General features: G+C 39.7%; 1 long non-coding RNA gene and 1 pseudogene across 2 annotated transcripts; both read right to left on the reverse strand.

Annotated features, from left to right (window-relative positions):
• Positions 1 to 18,958: 18,958 nt before the first annotated feature.
• LOC114387062 lies at positions 18,959 to 20,929 on the reverse strand. 2 transcript variants are annotated; one of them, XR_003661226.1, is made up of 2 exons: positions 19,907 to 20,929; positions 18,959 to 19,693 (listed from the first exon to the last, which is right to left on the reverse strand). It is a non-coding gene; the product is annotated as an uncharacterized LOC114387062 (long non-coding RNA). The 2 variants fall into 2 exon arrangements; XR_003661225.1 differs by having other exon boundaries at positions 18,959 to 19,699.
• A 1,095-nt stretch (positions 20,930 to 22,024) lies between these two features.
• LOC114387261 lies at positions 22,025 to 23,776 on the reverse strand (annotated as a pseudogene).
• Positions 23,777 to 24,872: the final 1,096 nt, after the last annotated feature.

Raw genomic sequence — 24,872 nt, forward strand, 5'->3', positions numbered from 1 at the left:
TTGCCCCAGATCTTAAGCGTAGTATCGCTTGACAACATCGGAGTTCACGGGTAAGGTAGCTCCTCACCATCCATGTTGGCGAGCACCAGGGCCCCTCCAAAGAAAGCCTTTCTTACAATGAAAGGTCCTTCATAGTTCGGGGCCCACTTTCCTCTGTTGTCTTTCAGAGCTTGGGAGACTTTCATCAGCACCAAGTCCCCTTCGCTGAACCTGCGTGTGCGTACCTTCTTGTCAAAAGCGTTCTTCACTCGTTTCTGATACAAACGCCCGTGACTCATGGCGGCCAAACGCTTGCCTTCTATGAGACTAAGCTGATCGAAATGTGCTTGGGCCCACTCTGATTCCTTTAATCCAGATTCCGCCAAGATTCTTAATGACGGGACTTCCACCTCAAATAGTAGCACAGCCTCCATTTCATATACTAATGAGAACGGTGTTGCCCCGGTTGACATGCGCACTGAGGTTCGGTAACCATGTAACACGAATAAAAGCATCTCGTGCTAATCCTTATATGACACGGTCATCTTCTAGATAATCTTCTTGATATTCTTTTTGGCTGCCTCCACGACTCCGTTCATCTTTGGTCTGTAGGGTGTGGAATTGTGATGCTGGATCTTAAACTCCTCGCACATTTCCCCCATCATCTTGTTATTCAAGTTGGTGCCATTGTTCGTGATAATCATCCTCGGCAAACCATACCGACAGATGATCTCCCTCTTAATGAACCTGATCACCACACTCCTGGTGACGCTAGCGTACGACGCCGCTTCGACCCACTTAGTGAAGTAATCGATCGCCACTAGGATGAAATGGTGTCCGTTCGCAGCTTTGGGCTCTATGGCCCCAATCACATCTATTCCCCACAAGGAAAATGGCCACGGTGCGGCCAAGACATTCAGAGGCAAGGGCAGAGCATTGACATTGTTTGCAAACGTCTGGCATTTGTGACACTTCCTCACATGGAGACAACAATCGCTCTCCATGGTAAGCCAATAGTAACCCGCCCTTAAGATCTTCCTAGCCATGGCGTGCCCATTAGCGTGCGTACCAAAAGAGCCCTCATGGACCTCCCCCAGCATGTTCTCATCTTCCTTAGTGTTCACGCAGGGTAGCAGAACCATGTCATGGTTTCTCTTGTATAGTATGCTTCCGCTCACGAAGAAGTCGGCTGCCAATCTCCTCAACATCCTTTTGTTGTTGTCGGAAGCCTCCAGTGGGTACTCTTTGCTTTCAACGTATCGCTTGATATCGAAATACCAAGGCTTACCGTCCCGCTCTTCTTCCACCAAATAACAATGTGCGGGTCTGCCACGACACATGAACTCAATGTACGGTAGGTCTTCGTGCAGTGTTAGCTGGAACATGGATGCTAACGTGACAAGCGCATCCGCCATTTGATTTTCCTCTCGGGGAACGTGATGGAAGGAGATCTCATCAAAGAAACCAGCCAATTCCTTGATATAGGCCTGGTAGGGTATTAGCTTGTGGTCTCTAGTTTCCCATTCCCTTCTCAGCTGGTGAATCACCAGCGCTGAGTCTCCGTACACCTGAGTAGCTTGACATTGAAGTCAATTGTTGCTTGGACGGCCAGGGCGCATGCTTCATATTCAGCCATGTTGTGGGTGCAGTCAAACCCTAGCCTGGCTGTGAAAGGTATACATTGATTGTCCGGAGAGACCAATACTACCCGAACGCCATGGCCTAGAACATTTGACGCTCCATCAAACCACTCGATCCACTTGTCCCGGTCCTCATCCAGCTTTTCCTCAAACAAGTCCATGATGTACTCATCCGGGAACTCGAGATGCATGGTTTGATAGTCGTTGAGAGGCTCTTGAGCCAAATAATCTGCCAAGGCACTTCCCTTTATCGCCTTTTAGGTGGCATAGACTATATCGAACTCAGATAGCAAAACCTGCCACCGGGCGATCCGCCCCGTTAGAGCAGGCTTCTAAAAAATGTACTTGACCGGGTCCATCTTGGATATCAGCCAGGTGGTATGGCTTAACATGTATTGTCTTAGACGGTGGGATGCCCAGACTAAAGCACAACACGTTCTTTCCAGCAGGGAGTAGTTCATTTCACAGGCTATGAACTTCTTACTCAAGTAGTAGACGGCGCGCTCTCTTTTCCTGGACTCGTCATGTTGCCCCAGCATACACCCCATTGACTCATCCAAAATCGTCATATATAAGATGAGAGGTCTTCCAGGCACCGGCGGCATAAGCACGGGAGGGTTCATGAGGCAGTGTTTGATCCTTCCAAATGCCTCTTATCAGTCCTCGTTCCAGCGGACGGATTGGTTTTTGCGTAAGAGTTTGAACAACGACTCACAGATAGCGGTGAGCTGTGATATGAATCTGGCAATGTAGTTCAAATGCCCCAGGAAACCTCGGACCTGCCTCTCGGTACGCGGTTCTGGCATTTCAAGGATGGCTTTCACCTTTTCAGGGTCCACCTCCATCCCTTTCTGGCTTACGATGAAACCCAGTAATTTCCCTGACTTGACCCCGAAGGTGCACTTAGTGGGGTTTAATCTCAATCGATACTTCCTAAGCCTTTTGAACAACTTCCGCAAGTTGACAAGGTGTTCCTCCTCGGTCTTAGACTTAGCGATCATGTCGTCCACATAGACCTCAATTTCTCGGTGCATCATATCGTGGAACAAAGCCACCATAGCTCGTTGATAAGTTGCCCAGGCGTTCTTGAGTCCAAAGGACATCACCTTATAACAGAACGTCCCCCACAGGGTGACGAAGGTAGTCTTTTCCATATCCTCTGGCGCCATTTTTATCTGATTGTAACCGGAGAACCCATCCATGAAGGAAAACAGAGCGAAATTGGCAGTATTATCCACGATGATATCGATGTGCGGCAGAGGAAAATTGTCCTTGGGACTGGCTCGATTCAGGTCCCGATAATCTACGCACATTGGTACCTTCCCATCCTTCTTAGGGACTGGTACAATGTTGGCAACCCATTCCGGGTACCGAGCGATAGCCAAAAAACCAGCGTCAAATTATTTCTTTACCTCTTCTTTTATTTTCAAGGACGTCTCGGGTTTCATCCTCCTCAGCTTTTGTTTTACCGGGGAACACTCAGGATTTAGAGGCAATCTGGGTTGTACGATGTTAGAACTCAAACCGGGCATATCTTGGTATGACCAGCCAAAGATGTCTTGGTAGTCTTTTAGAAGGGCCATCAATTCTTCACGGATGGGTGCGGTCATACCCGTACCTATCTTTACTTCCTTTTTCCCACTGCCGGTTCCTAATTATACTAGTTCTATCTCTTCTTGATGAGGCTCCATCTCTCGGTCCTCCTGAGCGACTATCTTCTCCAACTCTGGGGGAAGTCCCACATCCTCGTCCTCTTCACTCTCCGTTTGACCCGCTTCTTGCTTGAAATCGATAGTCGGGTCCTGGGTATTAGTACCTTCGAGGGACTCGTTGTCGGATCTGGCGTTTTAAGCGTAAAGAAATAAACATGCAAATGAATGAGAATGGGTAGAGGCGCAGGAAAAGATGAAGAAAGATCTTTATATTATAAATTCAGGTACAAAAGACATAATGCCTTAACAAAAGGAAACTCTAAAGCCTAGGCCCAACCGTAGAGTTTAAAAGCCACAAAGGGTTACATTATGCTTGTCGCGTAAACGTGCGATCCTCCACTCGCCAATTTTCTAGTCGGAAACCAGGAGGGCATGGTCATACCAAATCTGAACTACTCGAGGAGTCATCCTCGCATATCGCAACGACTTGGCCTTCGTGTGTTAGACCCGCACTTATAAAGCTCCTACTGATGTGGCAGGGCGGGGCCCCTTCGACTTTTCATCCCAATCGCGAACCTTGGCCTTTGCTCTTCCCTTCTGCGATACTTTTCCTTATGTCCGCTTGTGTGGGTTTATAGCCCAACCCAAACCTCCCGCGGTTTCCTCTGGTGCTTACCAGGCTGGTTTTGTCGCCGTTGTTCTTGCCTAAACCCATTTCGGGCTCGTAGCCATACCCCAACATCACCCGGGCCACCATCATTGCCGTATCGGACAAGCAAGACTGCCCAGAGAGCGAATCTACGAAGGCAATGCTTACAATCTCAAAAGATTAGAAGGCCGTTTCCAATGACTCCTCCGCGGCTTCCACATATGGCATAGAGGACGGGCAACTTGCCAAGACGTCTTCCTCCCCCGATACCATGACCAAATGCCCCTCCACTACGAACTTCAATTTTTGGTGGAGTGTAGAGGGAACGACTCCCACCGAGTGGATCCATGGGCGTCCCAAAAGACTGTTGTAAGCCGGGTTAATATCCATCACTTGGAACGTAACCTGACAGGTATGGGGCCCTATCTGTACAGGGAGGTCGATCTCTCCCCTCACCTCTCAGCGGCTGCCGTCGAAGGCACGGACCACCATGGAACTTGGCCTTAGATGGGAAGCGTTAAACGGCAATTTCTCCAACGTGCTTTTGGGCATTATGTTCAAACTGGAGCCGTTATCGATGAGTACCTTGGCCACAACGTGGTCCATGCATTTGACTGACACATGCAAAGCCCTGTTATGCCCTCTCCCCTCGGCAGGGATTTCCTCTTCAGCGAAGGTGAGATAGTTGTTGGCGGTGATGTTATTGACGAGTCCCCCAAAGCCTTCTACGGAGATGTCTTGGGCTACATGAGCTTCGTTCAAGACCTTTACTAGCAAAGCCCGATGAGGCTCAGAGCTCATGAACAGTTCCAAAAGAGACTCTGGCAGGGGTTTTGTTGAGCTGCTCAATGACCTTGAACTCGCTTTGTTGAATAATGCAAAGGAACTCGCCTGCCTCCTCTAGCGATACTTCTTTCTTGCCACAACCATCCTTTTTCTCAGAAAGACCTTTCATTGGAATATCCTTGTCCGGAGCAGGGATCACTTTGTCATTTTGTTCTTCCGCTATCTTCGCCTTCCCTTTAGCGTTTGCGGGCTGTGTCGGCAGGTCAGGGGGTGCGAACACGCGACCGCTGTGGGTCACGCCACTCAGCCCCGTGATATTGGTTACCTTGGCCGACAACAAACTGATGTCAGTGGCTTCTTCCTTCCTTTCTCTTGGAGGCGCATACCTCCACAGAACTGCATGGCTGTTTTGGTATGGAAACGAAATAGGTTTAACTACCGAGGGGTATCGGGGAGTTTGGGGAGCTGCATCTCTGGTGAAATATATCACCAAAGGCTTAGGCCTTCCAAGACCTTCCTCATCTGCGGACTACATGCATATGTGTTGCTCTTCACCCCCTTCATCGCTGACTTCCAGCCGGCCTTGGTCTATCATTTGTTGCAACAGGTCCTTTACTGCTAAACATGCTTCCATGTTATGTAGCGCACCGGGATGCATCAAATAGGAATCTTCCTCGGGCCCACCGCAGGGAATTACGCCCCCCTTTTGTAGGGCCTCGTAGATGAACCTTCTGGGGGTCATCACGTCCTTCAAAGGCTTGGACCTGCGCGGCCTACCTGACTCGACGGCATTAACTGCTCCCCCTCCATGATTGGCAAGCGTGTTTGTTTTTACGTTGGGTCGTTCCTCTTGAAACATCAGCCATTCGACTTCTATCAAATTTTGGACCTTGTGTTTAAAGGCCAAGCACTGTTCGGTGGAGTGGCCCGGGGTTTTCCCATGGTATGCGCAGGTTGTGTCAGGGTTATACCACTTTGGGAAAGGAGGCTGGTAGATCATTCTGGGAGATATCACAGTCATCTGGTTGGTGACAAGGGATGGCAAGAGGTCTTCGTACGTCATTGGGATCGGGGTGAATGTTGGCCTCGGGGGAAAGTTCCTTGTCGTGTTGGAACCGGCGCCAAAAAGGGCATTGTCGGCCGGGCGAGTCGGGGTTGGAGCCGTAGCTTGGGGGGTCTCCCTCTAGATGGGCGTAGGCGCCCTAGTTTGTACGGGTGCTGAGTTGGAGGAGTCCCCGGCATGAGCTGAGAAGCTCGAATGATGTTGCGCATACTGATGGGTACCGTGGGAGATCTGCGGCGTCTTGGTCCATGCAGGCGCTAAAGTGACGGCATGGGTATCTCCTTCCTTCCTCCTTGCCCTAGTTGCTCCGATCCTCCTAGCGTTGGTACCTGTGGAGGAGACGTAATCGAACTTCCCTCTCTTCAAGCCCACTTCGATTCTTTCCCCGGCGAATACCAAGTCTGCGAAGTTGGAGGGCATGTAGCCCACTAATTTCTCATAGTAAAACACCGGCAAGGTGTCTACCATCATGGTAATCATTTCCCTTTCGACCATGGGAGGGGCTACTTGCGCTGCCAGGTCCCTCCAACGCTGAGCGTACTCTTTAAAGGACTCGCTTTCCCTTTTAACCATGTTCTGCAGCTGAGTCCGATCGGGAGCCATATCAAAGTTGTACTGATATTGCCTAAGGAAGGCAGTAATCAGATCCTTCCAAGTGCGGATGCGGGAAGCTTCCAGATTAGGGTACCAGACGACCGCGGCTCCATCTAAGCTATCTTGGAAGAAGTGCATCAATAATTTTTCATCCCTAGAATGCGCCCCCATCTTGCGACAATACATTTTGAGATGGTTCTTAGGACAAGTCGTCCCTTTGGGGGGATGACAACGTCCGGTACTAAGCAAAGATCTGCCATGTCCGTGAACGGATAGTCGCCAAAGCCTTCAACAGCTCTCAATCTCTCTTCGATGAGATCGAGTTTCCTTTTTTCTTCCGCTGTCGGGGGTGGCCCTTCTGCGGACAAGAATATTGGCTATGCTAGGATGTTTCGAGGTTCTCCCGTGAGGTTGGGCTGAGGTAGTGTGTTGGGAGCCGGCCCCTCGACGTGGACCGGGGGGTAGAAATTGATGTCTCCTTGGGCATACTCTCTACGATCCTCGTGAACCACGTTCGACTGTCGAGGAGGCTCCCCTTCAAGGATGGGGGAAGGGACATGTCCCGCATCATCACGCATGACTGGTGGCGTGTAATTAGGTGGTAATCCATAAGGGTAAGCCACTCGGTTGTATCCCAGATGGGGGTTGCTGATGTGCCCCAGTGTGCTTCTTTCTCGTCCTGCCACGTTTGGGAGAGGATGGTGCGCGGTAGCTCGGAGAGTTGGGTCTGCTTCGGCAGCCGAACTAACAGCGGCAGCGATGGCCACGTTATTCTCCATTAGTTGTCTCATTCCTAGCATGGCATCCATCATGGAAGCCATTTTCTCTTTCAAAGCCGACATGTCGGCTTTCATCTGTTCCTGTATCTCCTCTTGGTCACCCATCGTCCTAGATTTGGATCTGGTGCAATAGGGATGCCTTGGGGCGCGTTTAGTTATGGCGTTTTTCCTAAAAACCAAACGTGAGGAGTACGTAAAAAAATGAATGCATGCTAGAGATAAAATGCGGGAGTATTTTGATTCGCACTGATTTTTGGAGTAAAAACGCAGGATAAACTCATTTTATTCAGAAAGTTATAACTAGTCAAGATCTGAGTGACAATAAAAACTTCCTAGTGGTTCCTAATTATATGGGCCATTAAGTCTATCATATGCTGATAATAGCTGAGAAGCCTGTGGATCTCCTCGGGGGCGGAGTAGGTGTCCACCATTGCTTTGGCCTTGGCCAACAATCGGGGAAGTTCTTGACTCCCGTTCAAAGTAAGAGCGAATTGGTCCATCCACATTGTTGCCTCTTGATGCAACGAGTCGATCACCCTTCCTCTAGCCTCCTTTTCCGCGTACACTCGAGCATACTCGTCCGCCACTTTGTGCTGGTGGGCCGTGGCTAGATTTAATTCCTCTTGGTACTTGCTGATGATGGCTAACATATTGGTCTCGGTCTCGCATAAACGCTGAGACAAGCTTCTCTTGGACCTTAGGCAAACCTTCAACTCATCCTTCAAGATCAAATTGTCTACTCGTGATTGGTCCCTTTCCTCTCTCCGAAGCTTAAGCTCGCTGTTACTGCCCCACAAAGCCCCTCGGAATTTGTTCCGGCCATGTTCTTCCCTACGAGCCCTTTTGGTCTCTTGTTCCAAGGCCTTGGTGGTAGCTATATTTACGTCTCTCAGTTCGGCATTCTCCTTTCGGATCTTAAGAGCTGCTGATTTGAACCTTTCTTTGACTGTTTGGGCTTTCTCGAGTTTTGCCCTAAGGGCCTGCACCTTTTCATCTTCCTCTGGTGCTTCAACTTCCACCCCTTTAGTGGTTCTCAAACTCGGGAGCCAATCCAGACCTTGCATGTGGGCTTTCAACCACCTACGGTAGCCGCCGATGGGCCCGTTGTTACTGCCTCTGAGTTCCTTGTCCTTCTTTTGCACCATCTCTCATGCCTTGTGGACCTTCTAAAGCGCCTCCACATTGGTGTTAATAGGTGCGAGCTCTTCCTCTAGTGGGGCCCCTCTCATAGGGTAGCCAAGTTGTCTTATAGCAAGAACGGGATTGTAACTAATGCAACCCCTTGTCCCCATCAAGGGAACATTTGGAAATCCTCTGCATGAAATAAGAACCTCGGTTCTTCCTTCTTTCCATCGGGGGAACCAGTTGACAGACGCTCCTTCTTTGCTTGCTAAGAGTCGGTCCCAACTTGCCTTTTTCTTCTCTGTGAATGAACGGTGGCTTTCTAGCAGGCAAGCATGTCTCACCTCTTGGCAGAAAAGGTGCGAAACCAACCATACGTAGAGGGTCGGAGTACAGCAAACAATCCTTGTACTGCTTTTTTCACATCTTTGGTCGAAGGTGTCATATAGATTGGCTAGGATAGCGACGACCGGGCTTTCCTTGCGGTCATAAAAGGCGAGAAAAGCGTCGATCGCCGTTAGGTCCACCAACCCATCCACATTTGGAAAGAGGACTCCTCCGAAGATCAAAAGTGAGAGGATGTCTATGAACGGGGCCCATTCGCCTCTACCTGCCAAGATTCTTGCTTTTGCCTTTAAACATTTTCTCAGTACTCCAACCACCCCATTTTCGACTTGCTTTCTGTGGTCTAATTCCTACGCCGAGATTTAGACTATCTTAGAAATTCTAGCTAAAGAGGGATAGAATCCTGAGAAGAGGTATGGCTTCCTTCCCCCCTAGAGGGCATCCTAGGATCTCTTCAAATTCTTCCACCATGGGTGATAGCTGGAAGTCCCCAAAGGTGAAGCACCTCAACGGCTGGTCATAATACTGGGCGAGGGAGGCAATGGCCTCTGTGGAGACCTCTGCCATGGCTAGGTCCCAGATTTTACCGTAAGCTTTGCGAAAAGCTTGTCGCTGGAGTTGACCCATCAATTGCCCTAACTCTTTTAGACTGGTGATTCCTAGGCTCTTGACCTTGACTTCATAGAACCTCTTTTTAAGCGAAGGCGCCTGACTCGATCCCATGTTTTACTAAAGTGAAACAAAACCCAATGCGAATCAAAACTCTGACATCTATCATGGGTGGAATGGATGAATGCATGAAGAAATGCATATGACACAGATGCATTTTATGAATACGGGAGCTCGGGGAATTGTCCCCTTCTTAGATACAACATTCGGGCAGCATGGCGCCCGACGTATCCATTTAAGAAGGCGACACGGACCCTCCGTCGGTTTGACAAAGTGAGGGGATCAAGACGCAATCCGTGCATGATGCAGATGCGAAAGGCACAACACGGGGATGTACATAGTACGACAATATCCACAAATAATTATAAGCAAAGGCGTACATGACATTTAAGGACTACATGCATGGCAGTGTTAAAAATGGCACACAACGTGTTTGCTCCGTGCCCCTATTTTAGGGACCTATATGGGAGGAAACTAAAAGGGCTTTTAGTGATAATTCCTAAGGTGGTCATATCTCTCTTGATGGTCTCTAGAGGTATCATCCCCTTCGAAGAACATATTGTGGCAGTAAGGACTACTAGTAACAATATGTTATCAAAGAGAGAAACTCTAGATGAGGGTTCACTGTTATCAAGCAAGTCGGAGACCTAGCATGACCACAGATTCACCTCCACTCTTTATGTTCCCATGGACCCGGGTATAGGGCCCCTTTTCAACTCACCGTGTGTGCAAATAGTGTTGGTGTTTGTGTGCATCAAATGAATAAATATTTACCTCATGCATACATTTTAAAAACACACTAAAAGCATCAAAAGAGTTTATATATACAGGAACCCAAGGAAAAAAAGACAAAGAAAAAAAGAACAAAAGGGAAGTCATGGTAAGGAAAGCACACTGATTGATTGGCTTAACTCTCTAACAATCATCCCCAGTGGAGTCGCCAACTGTCGCAACCTACCCTTCGGCGGGAGGGCCACGCGAGACTCACGGGTGCGTCTTCCAAGAAAGGAAAATGCGCAGAGTCGCCACCAACGTTTATTTGAGAAAAACGTAAGAAAAACCGAAAAGATGTGGTCTACGAACTTTAAGTGTGAAAGGTTCGGGAGTTGTATTTACACACGGGGAAGGTATTAGCACCCCATGCATTCGTCACAAGGGACGGCAGCCTTTAATCAAGTGTGCAAATATGACTTCGATTTGTTTTATTTTCCCTTTTATGTCTTTATGTCTTTTTATGCCTTTTGTATTTTTTATCTTTTTCTGGTCGACAAGGGTGTTTCCCTTGCTCCTACGTATTCCTCAATTGTGGTAAGGAAATCAGACCTACGTAGTTCTTCCAGAACTAAACGTTGGTTAAGTTATTTTTTATCTTTTTTGCAAGATATATTTTGATTGAACAAAAGGACGTTTTAAGGTGTTGTACCATTAAACGATCTTTCGATTCTTTTGAAAGGAGAGAAAACATTAAGGCATTGGACCATTAATGATCTCTTGATTTTTTTAAAGACGTGACAAAGTTATATGTTGACTTTAGGCTTTTAAAAGTCCATGTTTAATAAAAGCAAAGAGGATCATTTCAAGACGTTGGACCTTAAAATGGTTTTTAGGTGATGACAAAAGCTTGATTTGTGAGTTGATTTTAGCCTTGGTTTCACTTTGGTTATTAGTCAATTCGATTAAGAATAAAATCCCAAAGAAAAACGTCCAATTGATTTTTTTTATTATTTATTTAAAGATATTTTTTATTATTATATTATTATTTTGCCTCTTTTTGGTTTTAAACATGGTTACGACGTGAAAGATCGATCGGATTTTATTCTAACAGAGATTAAAAGATATTACAACTCAAATGATCGGTGGAAATTTATTTTATTTTTTATTAGGCGACAAAACGACTAAAATCAATGGTTAAAGCACGTCAAAAGGGGGTACGGAAAGCAAACAAAATAAAAATAAAAACACGCGAAAACAGTGGGGACCACTAAGGGCACATAGAATGAATTGAAAGGTTCGATTTCGGGAACTTACCGGTTGAAGACCGAAGAACGACGAAGAACGAACGAAGAACGATGAAGAACAATGAAGAACGGTGGAAAACATTCACGAAATCGCCCATGGAAACGTCTCGGAAGTGTTACAGAAGCGCATCGGCTTGGATTATCTTCACGGAAACAATCTTTCTCACTAATTTCAAGTGAATCCCAAATACCAGGAGGGTTGAACGAATTTGCTCTGCCCTCTTTCCCCTATTTATAGGGGAAAAGAGGGAGGTGGTTGCCGCCCAGCTCACCCAGGCGAGTTGGGTTGCTTCCACCAGAAGGCACTGCCTTCTGTTGGAACATGCTGGAAGGTCTAAGTGGGCCTGATTGCTATTTGCACACCCCTGTTTACTAAATACACCCCCTTTTGCCTTTTTTTTGCTTATTCTTTTTTCGTAACGTTACGGAACTTTACGAATTATGTAATGATACTTGTTTTCTTTCCGTAATGTCACGAAACTTTACGGATTACGCTACCATCCCCTCTTTGACTTCTGGAATGTTACAGACCTTTACAGATTGCATAATAATGCTTCCTTTCAACTCCCGACATGTCGCGGAACTTCACGGATTGCCTAACGATGGGTGTTAAGTACCTCGACGCGGCCAAGCGAAGGTTGCATCCCACCAAACAGATGGTCCCCGAACGAAATTAGGGTATGACAACCTTCAATCCTTTTTTAAGATAACTTGCGGCACTAATGATCGGTTAAAACTTACTTTACAAGAAGAAAATGAGATTACTGATGATAGAAGAAGGAGATGAAGATGCACAAAACAAGAAAGAAGACCCCTAAGGGTGCATAGATCACATTCAAATCCTTAAAACAAAAACTAACCGGATGACGAATGAAGAACGATGTAGAAGTTGATAACGGTCGCAATTCAGTAGCACCTTGGCCTCATTTTTTTCTCTTATTTCTTCTTCTTTTCTTTGATTTCTCTCTATTTCGCTTAATGCTGGCCCTTGGAACCCTTTACTCAGTCTCTCTCATGCCTATTTAGCAAAAGATGGCATTAGGGGTCATGACAGCTCGCCCAGGCAAGTTGTTGCTTCAACCTGAAGTAACCCTGCTCGCCCAAGCGAGCTAGTTACTTCACCCCTAAGCTATTTGGGGGCCCAAGTGAGCCAGAGGCTAGCAAGGGCGAGCCAAGGTTCAGAAAAAGGCTTAAAATGACCCATTTGCCCTCCCTTTTGGGTATTTTCCATATTCTTTACTGAATGATCTCATGTCTTGGGTAGAAATTGGTGTTGAACAACACCTTTCGGTTAGCGAGAATCAAAACATCGGCGAATGATAGTTCCCAAATGAAATTAAGGTATGACATCACCTTATTCAACTGGCGGTAGTCTACACACAAGCTCATGGTCCCATCTTTCTTCTTTACTAACAACACTGGTGCTCCCCATGGAGATACACTGGGTCTCACAAACCGCTTCTCTAACAACTCCTCTAACTATTTCTTAAGCTCGGCTAACTCTATAGGAGACATCCTATAATGGGCTATAGATATGGGCCCAGCACTGGGTATCAGGTCTATGGAAAACTCTATCTCTCTCTTGGGTGGTAAACCGGATATATCCTCAGGGAACACTTCAAGAAACTCTCTAACAACAGGGAGGTCACACATGGAAACCCTTGTCTCTACTTCCAAGTTAGACAAGATCATGTACACTTGAGCATCTTCTTTTAAAGATGTCACAACTTGGTTGGCAGAGATAAACATCATATCCTTACTCACTCCAGAATCATCAAACACCATAGTTTTATCAAAACAATTTAACAAGACATGGTTGGAAGATAATCAGTCCATACCCAGAATAACATCAATTTGGCTCAAAGGCAAACAAATCAGATCAATCAAGAATGTTCTACCAGAAATTTTGACAGGACAATTCAAACATGCATTAGAAGTTAACATAGAACCACTAGTTGGGGTCTCTACCGCCAGATCTTTATTTAAAGAAGACACATAAAGCTTAAGTTTCCCTACACATGAACAGGATATAAAAGAATGGTTTGCACCTGAATCGAATAGCACAAGTAAGGGAATCCCATTTATGAAACATTTACCTTAGATTAGATCTTTGGATTTCGAAGCTTCGGCACCGTTAAGGGTAAAGACTCTTCCTGTGGCCTTCGGATGTCCAGTTTGGTCATTCAGGCCCCCACAATTCTGCTCCTTCTTGGGATATGGACAATCTCTCTGAATATGCCCCTTTTGTCTACAATTAAAATAGGTCATGCCTTTATCAGCACAATTTGAGGAGATGTGCCCTGGCTTACCACATTTGTAACAAGTGATCTGAGTGGGGAAAATATTGGGTTTGCTACCACTACCACTTGCAAACCCCAGAGCAACAGTCCTCTGATTTTTGGGGCGGTTACCATATTGCTTAGGAGGGATTGAGTACGGTTTTCCCTGATGTTGAGGTCTATTCTTTTTTTTTCTTCATTGGGCCAATACTCCTATAATTGCTCGCCCTGTCTCAAGAGTCTTCATCCTAAATCTGGCACATGTTAACCAAGAATGGAAATTGACAAACACCCTAGTAATTCACAGCTTGCTTCACTTCAAGTTGCAAGCTGTTCAGAAACTTCACACATTTGGAACTTCCATCATCTCCCCCTTGATAATAGGGAAAGTACCTCACCAACTCCTCAAACTTGGCTGCATATTCAGCCATAGTCATGTTTGCCTGCTTAAGCTTCAAGAACTCCATCTCCTTCTTGTTCCTAACATCCTCAGGAAAGTATTTCTCCAAAAATACCTTCTTGAAGACATCCTAGGTCACATCTTGACCTTCAGCCTCTAAGCATTAGCGAGTATTCTCCCACCAATACTCAGCTTCTTCCACCAGAGTATATGTACCAAAAGCAACTTTTTTACCCTCCAAACATGTCATCACTCGGAAAATTTTCTCAATTTCCCTTATCCAATTTTGAGCACCATCAAGGTTGTATCCTCCATTGAAAGCAGGAGGATTGTTTCATTGGAAGCGGTCCAACCCCTGGTACTCAGCAGCTTTAGTAGCTTCTCCCCTATTTGGATTCCCCATAGCCTGAGCTAAGGCTTGGAAAGCATCAGCTATCACAAAATATGTATTGCCTAAAAATTGACAACATTGTGGGCAAGGAGGAATTAAGAATATGGAGTTGCAATTTGGGTGTTGTGTGAGAAATTGGGCAACCCAAGGTGGTCTTATAGAGTTGCGTGCACTATGCAAGGGAGGATCACTCGTCAAGGTAAAGAATAAAATTTTAAAACTTTTGGTCAAATGTAATTTGATTTTTTTTTAAATCTATAATTTTGATCTCCTATTTTAAAATAAAAATATTTAATCTTCTATTTTAAAATCCACAATTTTATTTTTTTATTTTAAAATAACATTTAGTCTCCTGTTTTTATAAAATCTTATCAAACTAAAAACACTAACTAATAAGAATTAAATTGATTATAAGATAGACTAAACATATAATATCATCTGAATTTTGATCACATCAAATAATCTCATAATCATATCATCAGCTCCCTACTATCTATATATATATAGTGACTAAGTAAAAATGAAAATAATTCCTACTCATTGGCTACCTTTGGATGTGGTTTGGGATTTCCAAAAGCTACTTACACTTGCTCTTATACAATGAAACTCTTCGCAGAGTATCTGTCAAAATCTTCTCTTTATTTCTAATGGAAGTTTCATTTTATATTGTCAATTTCACGTCTAATATTTAGTTAGGTGAAAGCTTTGTTTGTTTTTCTTTTTGCATGATTCCGTTTGATGGAAAAAAATTATAGATAGAATACCTAAAATTATCAAGCAATACGATTACTTTTGTCAATGCTTATGAAAGGTGACTTGAGATTACTTGGAGATGAGGAGAGAAAAAAATACCTAAAATAAAGTCCTTCAAAGAATAAGTGAGTCATAAAGTAAAAATGCATTAGAATAAATTTTAGATATATAGAGAGAGAGAATTAACACCACATTCACAATCAAATACATGTGATGAGGGATTCAACATACCTGTGTATAAAAGAATATTTGTTAAAAAAAATTAATCCATTAAATAAATTTTAATATCACAAGAATTTAGTACTTAACTTCTGACTTAGGGTATTTTAAATTAAAATAAAAAATAAAAATTATCAATGTCCAACACTATATCACCCACCGACCACCGTACATAAGGGATTTAATTTGACTCTTTTTCTTTCTTTCAAACCAACACACATTCATCCTTATGAAGAATTTTCTTTTAAAGGGAATAAATAATTGTTTGAGCCAAATTTAAAAGACGACGACAGCAAAATAATAATAATTTGAAATGCTAAAGTGTCAAAATTTTAAGTACTTTCAAAAACTAAATTTAGGAAGTGTTCAAATTTTGAGCCTTCCAAAAAAGCTACGGCGATTCGCTCGGGAAACTCTCTTACGGTGGCTCACATGCTACTTGAAGATTGCTAAAGATAAAATGAGCCAAGCCTACCCAAAATTCATTTATCCATGCCTATAAATATCAATTGTTATAATTATAAATAGTAATTTTCGTTAATGAATAAGTAAAGCATTGACAAATTCATCCCGGAAAGATGAAAATTCAAATTTTAATCCTCGAAAGTAAAAAAGATGCAACAAATTCATCTATATGTTAACTCTTTCGTCTCTTACCGGTAATGAAAGAGTCTACATGATATAGAAAGACAAACATATCACAAAAATGATTGTCAAAATAATTATTAAATAGATTAGACCAAAATATCAATAAGTTTCCACTGACCAAAATGTAAGTTTCCACTTGACTAATTTGTCGGACCTCAAATTTCATTTCATTTAAGGGTAAATTATAATTTCATCTCTATCTTCCTTTTGTGATTGGAAAATTTGTAATGATTAGTATACTGATACAATGTTTATTTTGCTATATTGGTAGAATGTTTATTTTGAAAATTTTCTATTGTGACAATATTAGGTAATGACAAATTCAAGTTAGGCCTTATTTTTTGTAAGGATTAATTTAATGGCGCTCTGCATTTTTGTTTGAGTCTCATATTTTGGGTAAAGTACTGTCATATTAAAAATTTCAGAACAACAAACAAATTATGTTTATTAATCAATATTATGCTTATTATTATGTTTGTTCTAACTTATGTTTGTTTTCCTATTTTTTTAAGTACTTATTGTAATGTTATGCTTGCAACAATAAAAAAAATGGATAGATGAAGATTAAATTATATCTTATATTTAAATAAAACAAAATTTGGGGTCTGACAAAGTAGTTCATTGAAAACTTACTGACATCTTGATCTATTAAAAATTTACCGATATTTTGGTCTAATCTATTCAATAGTCATGTTGGCAATCATTCTTATGACATTTTCGTCTCTCTATGCCACACAGACTCTTCTGTTGAAAACTCTTTTGTTTATAGTAACAGAAAATGGATAGATTTGTCACATTTTTTTTTCACTTTCGAAGACTAAAATTTGAATTTTCCTCACTCGGAAATAATTTTGTCAGCACTCTACCCATTTAAAGACAAAAATAACTATTAATCCTTATAATAATTAGATTAAATTATAATTTTGATTCTTTTATTTTATTTAATTTATAGTTTTGATTTCATAAAAGAAAAGAGACATTCGATTTCATGTTTTTAAAATTGAGAATTTTGGTTCAGCCATTAAATCTAAGGCTTAAATTAAATCCGTTAATAGAGATTTTAACTAATATTTTGTTATTTTTAATACAATAGAATTCTACAAAAAACAAAAGCAAATTAGAAAGAAAAAAAAAACTATTGGAATGATTTTCTCGAACACATCACAGATGCACTTCCCAAATCCTATTCTGAAAAATTCTCAAATCCGTTAATCTTTTTTCACCCTCGATCACTTTTATTTTTCTCTTTTTTCACCCCATCGATTGCATGTGAAAATCCCATTTTATGCGGTGGAGCGATGAAAGGGATTCTTCGATTTGGCAATGCATCTTTCGTGTGGAAAAATTTATTTTAGATTCTTGAATTAATTTATGAGTTTGATGATATCATATAAGATAAAAATAAAATTTTCTCATAATTTATTGTAATGATCATTTTAAGTTCTTGAATTACTTTTTTTAATTTTTATTTAAATATATTTTATGAATTAATTTAAAAAAGATGCATTAAAAAATTATTAAAAAAAAGAAAACACAGTTCTTGAAAGTTTTCCTAAATTACAACTTTTATGTTGAAAAACTTGAAAGAGTGTCTGACCCTATTAGTGGAACGGAACGTTGGAGGACTTTAATTACTTGATGGAGGCACCGAGTGGTGGAGCCACACTTAAGGTGCAGAGCGCGCGGATCAAGGACGTGGATCTCCACCTCTTTTCCCCTCTTTTCTTTAATTCATTTGGTTGTTTTGGTTCTTCCATACATAGCCTTACCCCCCCCCCCCCCCCCCCCCTCGCTCGCTTTTCGAACCAAATCGGAACTCGGATCGTATTTTAAAAAGCGTGAACACATCGTCACCCTCAGCATCAATCTTATTTTTCGGAAGCACCGTGTTCGTGTTCCCAATGTGTGCGTGAAAGAGCAGGGAGAAGATTGGGCATCGACTTTACGGAGGAGAATCCGGGACGATGGGTTAGGGAAGACCAAGGTCCGGCCGGGGCTAGGGGTTCGTAAATATGTTCATGTTCCATTTAGGTTAGTTTAAAGAAGTTTTTTCTTTATAACTTTTATTTTTAAAATTAAAATCTTATTAAATTAAATGGTCAGCTTTTTTAATTTAACGGTCAACTCCTTAAATTTAACAGCTGAACCAATTTTTTTAATTTTTGTTAGGGGACCAAAATTATATATGTATATGCTATATGTAAAAAGGATTTAAACTTTTTTAAAATGTTCGACCATAATAACCGTTATCTAAAATTCACTTAAAATTATTATAACCATTGATAAAAACTTATACTTTATAATAATTGTTGATTTTAATTACTATTATTACTTGATAAAAGTATAAATTTCAAGACAAAATATGTTTAATTAAAAATAAAATTAATCATCTTTCTTAATTTTAATGTAATTATATTTAATATATTATTAAATTTTTAAAAAAATAATAAATATATTTTAAAAAATACTAAAAATAATTATAAACCATAGAGAGTTGAAACAAACCCGTGTGCCCGTGTTTAAAGTCTAATGAACAATGATAACGTGCTCGAGAAACGAGCTACAGATCATGCGTTAAAGAAAGTTTGCATTTTTGTTAAAAAATTTTCCTTTCAAAAATTAATTTCTGATTTAAAACTTTTTTAAACTAATTTTTAGAATTTGCTAATCTTTTAATGATTATGGAATGCAATTCATTTTGAAAAAAAAATCCAAAACATCTACAAATTAATCATCTAAAAAAGCCCAAAAATTAATTTTGAGAAAGAGTAATTATATGCGATAAAGACGAAAAGAGAAGGTGTCAATGAAAAATTGTGGGTATGATGTGATCCTTATCCGGAGCGGATCGCTTGATACAGGTCACATAATTTGGATGACGCCGTTAAAATCAGGGTAGACGCTACAAGAATTATCTTGATAAATTCGAGATTGATTCAACAAGGAACCCATAGAGAAACTCTCACAAAATATTTGCAAAATATCAAAAGTCTCTCTATTGAAAACGAGTTCAATACATATAATATATCTGAGGTGCAGTTGGAGAGGCACCAATTTTATTTAATTTAAAATTAAAACGAAAAATAGAAAAAGATGACATGGGCCTTCAAATTAGTTTGGGCCAAAATGACAACAAAAAAAAAAGAAATAGAAAAAAATATTTTGCATGGGCCTTCAGCAACAATCAAGATTCTTGGTAGTGCTTCTGAGCCTTCATCTTTCTCCACTTGGACCTTGTTAAGTATAGTTGATACCATTTGTTGGAGGCTATCCTCTGACTGTTTGGTCTTACTCCTGGTCATGGTTCCCTATATTTGGGCAGTTTTAGGATTCTCATCATTCCTTCCTTCTTGGAAAGCATTTGCCCTCAAATCTTCAGAATAATCACATGCAACAAATGGAGTCAAGTCAGCAATATTAAATGAAGAACTTACTTCATATTCACCTGGAATATCGATCTTGTAAGCATAGTAATTTATCCTCTCTAGTACTTGGAAAGGTCCAACTCCTCTAGGTTGAAGTTTGGACATCCTTTGTTTAGGGAACCTCTCCTTCCTCATGTGTACCCAAACCCAATCACTTGGTTCAAGTACCACTTTCTTCCTGTTCTTGTTGGTTTGCTTGACATAGCTTTCATTCTTCTTTGCAATTTGAGTCTTCGCTTGCTCATGCAATCTTTTTATATACTCAACTTTAGCATGTGCATCCTTATGCTTAAAATCAAAAATGTTAGACAATGGTAACGAATCAAGAGGAGTCAAGGGATTAAAATCATACACTACTTCGAATGGAAAGTGTTGTGTAGTGCTATGTACAGCCCTATTGTATGCAAATTCAACATGAGGCAGACATTCTTCCCAACTCTTTATATTCTTTTTAATCACAGCTCTAAGAAGAAAAGATAAAGTTCTGTTTACTACCTCAGTTTAGCCATCAGTTTGAGGATGACATATGGTGGAAAAGAGAAGCTTTGTTCCAACCTTACCCCCACAATGTTCTCCAAAAGTGACTAAGGAACTTGGTGTCTCAGTTTGATACAATGCTTCTTGATAGTCTGTGGAGACACACCACTTCCTTGAAAAATAAATCAGCAACGTGACACACATCATCATTTTTCTTACATGGTATGAAATGTGCCATTTTTTAGAACCTGTCAACCACAACAAAAATTGAGTCCTTATCATTCCTTGTTTGAGGCAAACCTAAAACAAAATCCATAGGTAAATCAGTCCAAGGATATTCAGGAATAGACAAAGGAGAATAAAGAATATGAGGCATGACCCTAGACTTTGAGTGCTTACAAAAAATGCAATATTCACAAAACTTATGCACATCATGTTTCATATGCGGCCAATAGAAATGCCCCTATAACATGTCTAAAATCTTTTGAACCCCAAAATGTCCCATTAATCTCCCACATGGGCTTCTTTCCCAAGCAATCTTCTCATGGATCCTTTAGGCACACATAATTGTTTTTCTTTGAACAAATAGTCATTATGTCGAAAGAACCCATTTTGAGTAGTATGTACACATGCAGAATATTTAGAAGCAAAATCTGGATCATGGTCATACAATTCTTTAATGTGCTCAAACCCAATGAATTTAGTTTCAAGAGTAGAGAATAAAACATACCTTCTTGAAAGTGCATCAACAACTACATTGGACTTACCTTTCTTGTACTTGATGACATATTGGAATTATTCAAGAAACTCCACCCACCTGACATGTCTCTTGCTCAGTTTGCTTTGACCCTTAAGATGCTTCAAGGATTCATGGTCACTATGTATGACAAATTGTTTGGGTAGAAGGTAATGCTATCACACTATTCGAAAATATGCTTTCTACATCGGTTATTTATGGCTTTCAACATCGATTTTTGAACCGATGTTGAAAGTACCGACGTTGATAGTATTATCGTTAACATCGGTTTTTTAAAAACCAATCTTAACGTAAAATTACCAACATCGGTTATATAAATAACCGATGTTGGTAATATGAATTACACCCAAAAAATGTATATTAATGTTGAAAGTTAACATCATTTTTTTTACAAAAAAGCCGATGTTACGTTAACATCGGTTTTTTGTAAAAAACCGATGTTAACGAATGTGTTAATGTTGACAGTTAATATTGGTTTTTTGAAAAAACCGATGTTAACTTAAGTTAACATCGGTTTTCAGTAAAAAAAAATGATGTTAACATTTTTTATATTAACATCGGTTTTTTACAGAAAACCGATGTTAACGTACGTTAACATCGATTTTTCCAAAAAACTGATGTTAACTGTCAACATTAACACATTCGTTAACATGGAAAAATCGATGTTAATATCGTTAACATCGTTTTTTCCAAAAAACCGATGTTTTTAGGAATTTTTTTTAAAATAATGTCTCTATTTTTACAAAAAAACCAAAATTTAACCTGTAAATTTAAAATCAGACCACACAGCACACAACATATATCATTTGCATTCTGCTTTCAAATAGGTTTTAGCAGAAAACTAGCTATCAACAAAGGTTATTCAATGTTAAAATGAAACAACAATTGTAAAAAATGTAATGCAAAGTACGTAAACTAATTAAGTAACCTAAAGTTACATAGTTGCCTAACATCTTATGTTTGATTTCTAACTTTTAGATAATACTGTGTCCATTGAATGCGAAACGCCTTGAATCTTTCTGCTTTCAATGGTCTAACTTCATTAAAATATTGCATGATCAAATAAAAAAATAAATTAATAATGTAATAACAACGTGCATAATAGTAAGAGGTCATTAAGTTAATCAACGTGCATGCAGCAATTGGAAGATATGATGTCCCATCCCACTCTTTACTCAAATCACAGATCCATAACAACAAAGTTTTATTTCAAGGAAATGGGGATATTCCCAAAAATCAACCAACGTAGCGGCTTTATCATTGCTGAAAACAACCACCTTGAATGTCGAACTATACACAATCAATGCAAGATGAGAGCCATATCCATATGTTTTGAACAGTCAAACACATAAGTTGCAATATTTACTAAGGTTGCCTGCAGTTTAAGTAAATACATTTAAATTTTTAAATGTAATTTTTCAAAAGAAAAATTTGAGAGAGAATTCTTACGGATATGTTGGAAAACATGAAAGTAGAATGAATGGAAAGAGATGAAAGGACAATAACCGATCTTTCTTTCTCTTGCATTTTCTGGTATCATTTACAATAATGGGAAAATAAAATTTAAAACTTTATATCTCATTTTTTTTTATCAAACCTACAAAATCATTTCATTTTCTACTTTGTCTTACTTTTTTTCCACCTGTTTTTACCAAGCTAAATATACCATGAATTAGTCAAATGAATTAATGACCCAACCTGACATGCAGCCTATAAGAAAAAGGAGGAAGATAAAATAAAAGTTGAAAGAAAGGACTCTTAATTAGTCAAACGAATTAATGAGCTAACATGACATGTAGCCTATAGTATTAAAGTGAACAGCCCACAGCTCCACAATATATATATATATAGCTAGAGAGGAAGAGAACGTAAGGTAGAATTAAGATTTACTATTCCTACGATTATTTTTTATCAATGTTGGTTGCTTATTTTTTCCAAACAATCTCTACTATCCCTATGTAACTCTCGTACGTCTCTCAATTATTATTAATGAAACCATACAATATTTAGAGTTAAGACAGGGTAAATCATTAATTAAAGAGACATTTACCAAATCGAATGGGACAAATTCATTAAATTAAAAATTAATACTCCTACGAATATAGTATATGTTATCGCTCATCCTTAATTGAACGACATTAATAATTGATTAATATCAAGTATGGTATATGTGATACTTGCCTGGAGCTCAGTGGTGACAGGGTACTCACTCATCCATGTCGACGTAATTTTTGTTAATGGCAGCCATGATGAGTTTGTCACATTTAGGTTCCATCCACGTCGTCACAAACGACGTATTTATTTTTCCGTAATATAAAGGTAATTTAAAAGCATGATAATAGTTAATATCTACCGAAGAAAAAGAGAGATCCAGATAGCGAGAGGGCAAGGGTTGGAAGAACAATGATCTTGAGCTTCTCAGCGAGAAAAGGAATCTTCTCAGCGTTGAGTTTCACAAACCGAGTCTCGATATGCTGCTTTGCCAAAATATTTAAATGTTTGTCCATAACCTGCAAAAAAATCGCGAACAACAACATTGAATGCTCCTTTTCTTCTATATATAAAATTCAATCAGCGTTATAATAAGTCATCGAAATTATGAATTGAAAATGAAAAGTGAGTGAGTGAGTATGTGTTTATGTAGAAAGGAACCTTGCAGGGCCAGTTTTCGCGGAAGAAGTGGCAAACGACGCGTTCGCTGGCCTTGACGACGGAGAAGAAGTCTTTCTTGGAGGGAATCTCGGAATATTCGGAGTGGCCGAGGGAGATCCAGCGGGAGCGCTTCTCCGCCATCTTCTTCATCTGCTGGAGGCGATGCTCGCGGAGGGCTTCGATGTCGTCGGCATCGAGGCGTTCCAGGGCGGCGATCTCATCGTCGATCTTGTCCTCGACGGCTTGCGCCACGTCAGGACTTGGTTCTCGATCACCTCTTGGATCTTACCCTTATCCATCTTCCGCTACCAAATACCTCTCAAATGGATGAACAACGAGTCGATACGACGCCGTTTGAGTTCGTCGCTAGTCCCTTCTTCTCCTATTGTTTGAATTGATTCACAAGGATCTAAGTTTTGCCGCACATTTCACTTCAAACACAAATAAGAAAAGAAAATATTGACGGTGCTGGTCTGTGTAAGATCTAACAACTTCATCCTAGTTTTTTAGACGGAAGAAAATTTTTAAATAAAAAGTTTGAATTAAAAATAATTTGTTTTTTCAAATTATTACTAACTTTTTTTCTTTATTTTGCCATTATTTAAAAATACGTTATTATTTATATTTTCTTGCTTCCTATTTTTTTTTTTCCTTCATACCCTTGCAACTCTTTAAAAAAAGTTTAAGTTATCACCAATTCATCATAACTCAGGAACTTAAATAATTATTTTTTATCTATTGCAAAACGACCTAAGAACATCTACTGTGTTGAATTGCTTGCTTATTGAGTTGTTGAAGTAATTTTTTAATGGGTCATACACATTACGCTACACTTAAAATCTTTTACTATTATGTTCTCTCTTTTTTTAAAGCAAACTATTATGTTCTCTAATTATTTCTGAAAATAATTAATCCGAAATGCTTTTTCTTTGTTTCTTCTTTCCTAAATGAGTATTAAAATATATTTAATTGAGTATTAAAATAACTTTTGACAAAAAAATTCATCACTATTTAAATATAATTCTTTTTCTTTGTTTCTTCTTTCCTAAATATTTTTTGTTAAATTTATTAACAAAAAATTCACATAATTAACAAATGAGGTTAAAAATAATAAAAAAATGACAAATGTAATAAAAATAAATTACATGTGGATTATAATTAACTCTAAATTTAAAGACTTAAAACATAATTTTCGTGTCTCATGAAAATATTTTTATTTTTGTTCTGAAAAATTTGTTTAAAAATAATGAAAATATCATTTTTTTAAATCCTACAAATATATGAGATAACTATAATTATTTAAATTAAACCACTGTAAAATATATTTTCAATAAATCAAATTAATATATACAAATATTTTAATTTACTTTAAATTTAAAGATAATACGATAATATAAATATAGTAAGATTTCATAGAATTTTTAAACAATATTCTCCATTTACCTTTTTAAGAAGAAAAAAAACTAATTTTTTATTTTTATAATAATTAAATCAAAATATATTAATAATAAATTTTAATTTTTTTACGATATAATTTTTTTTACCAACATTCTATAAAAATTCTATAAAAGTTAA

Source organism: Glycine soja, chromosome 15 (assembly GCF_004193775.1).
Source record: "Glycine soja cultivar W05 chromosome 15, ASM419377v2, whole genome shotgun sequence".
In the NCBI taxonomy this organism is placed as follows: domain Eukaryota; kingdom Viridiplantae; phylum Streptophyta; class Magnoliopsida; order Fabales; family Fabaceae; genus Glycine; species Glycine soja.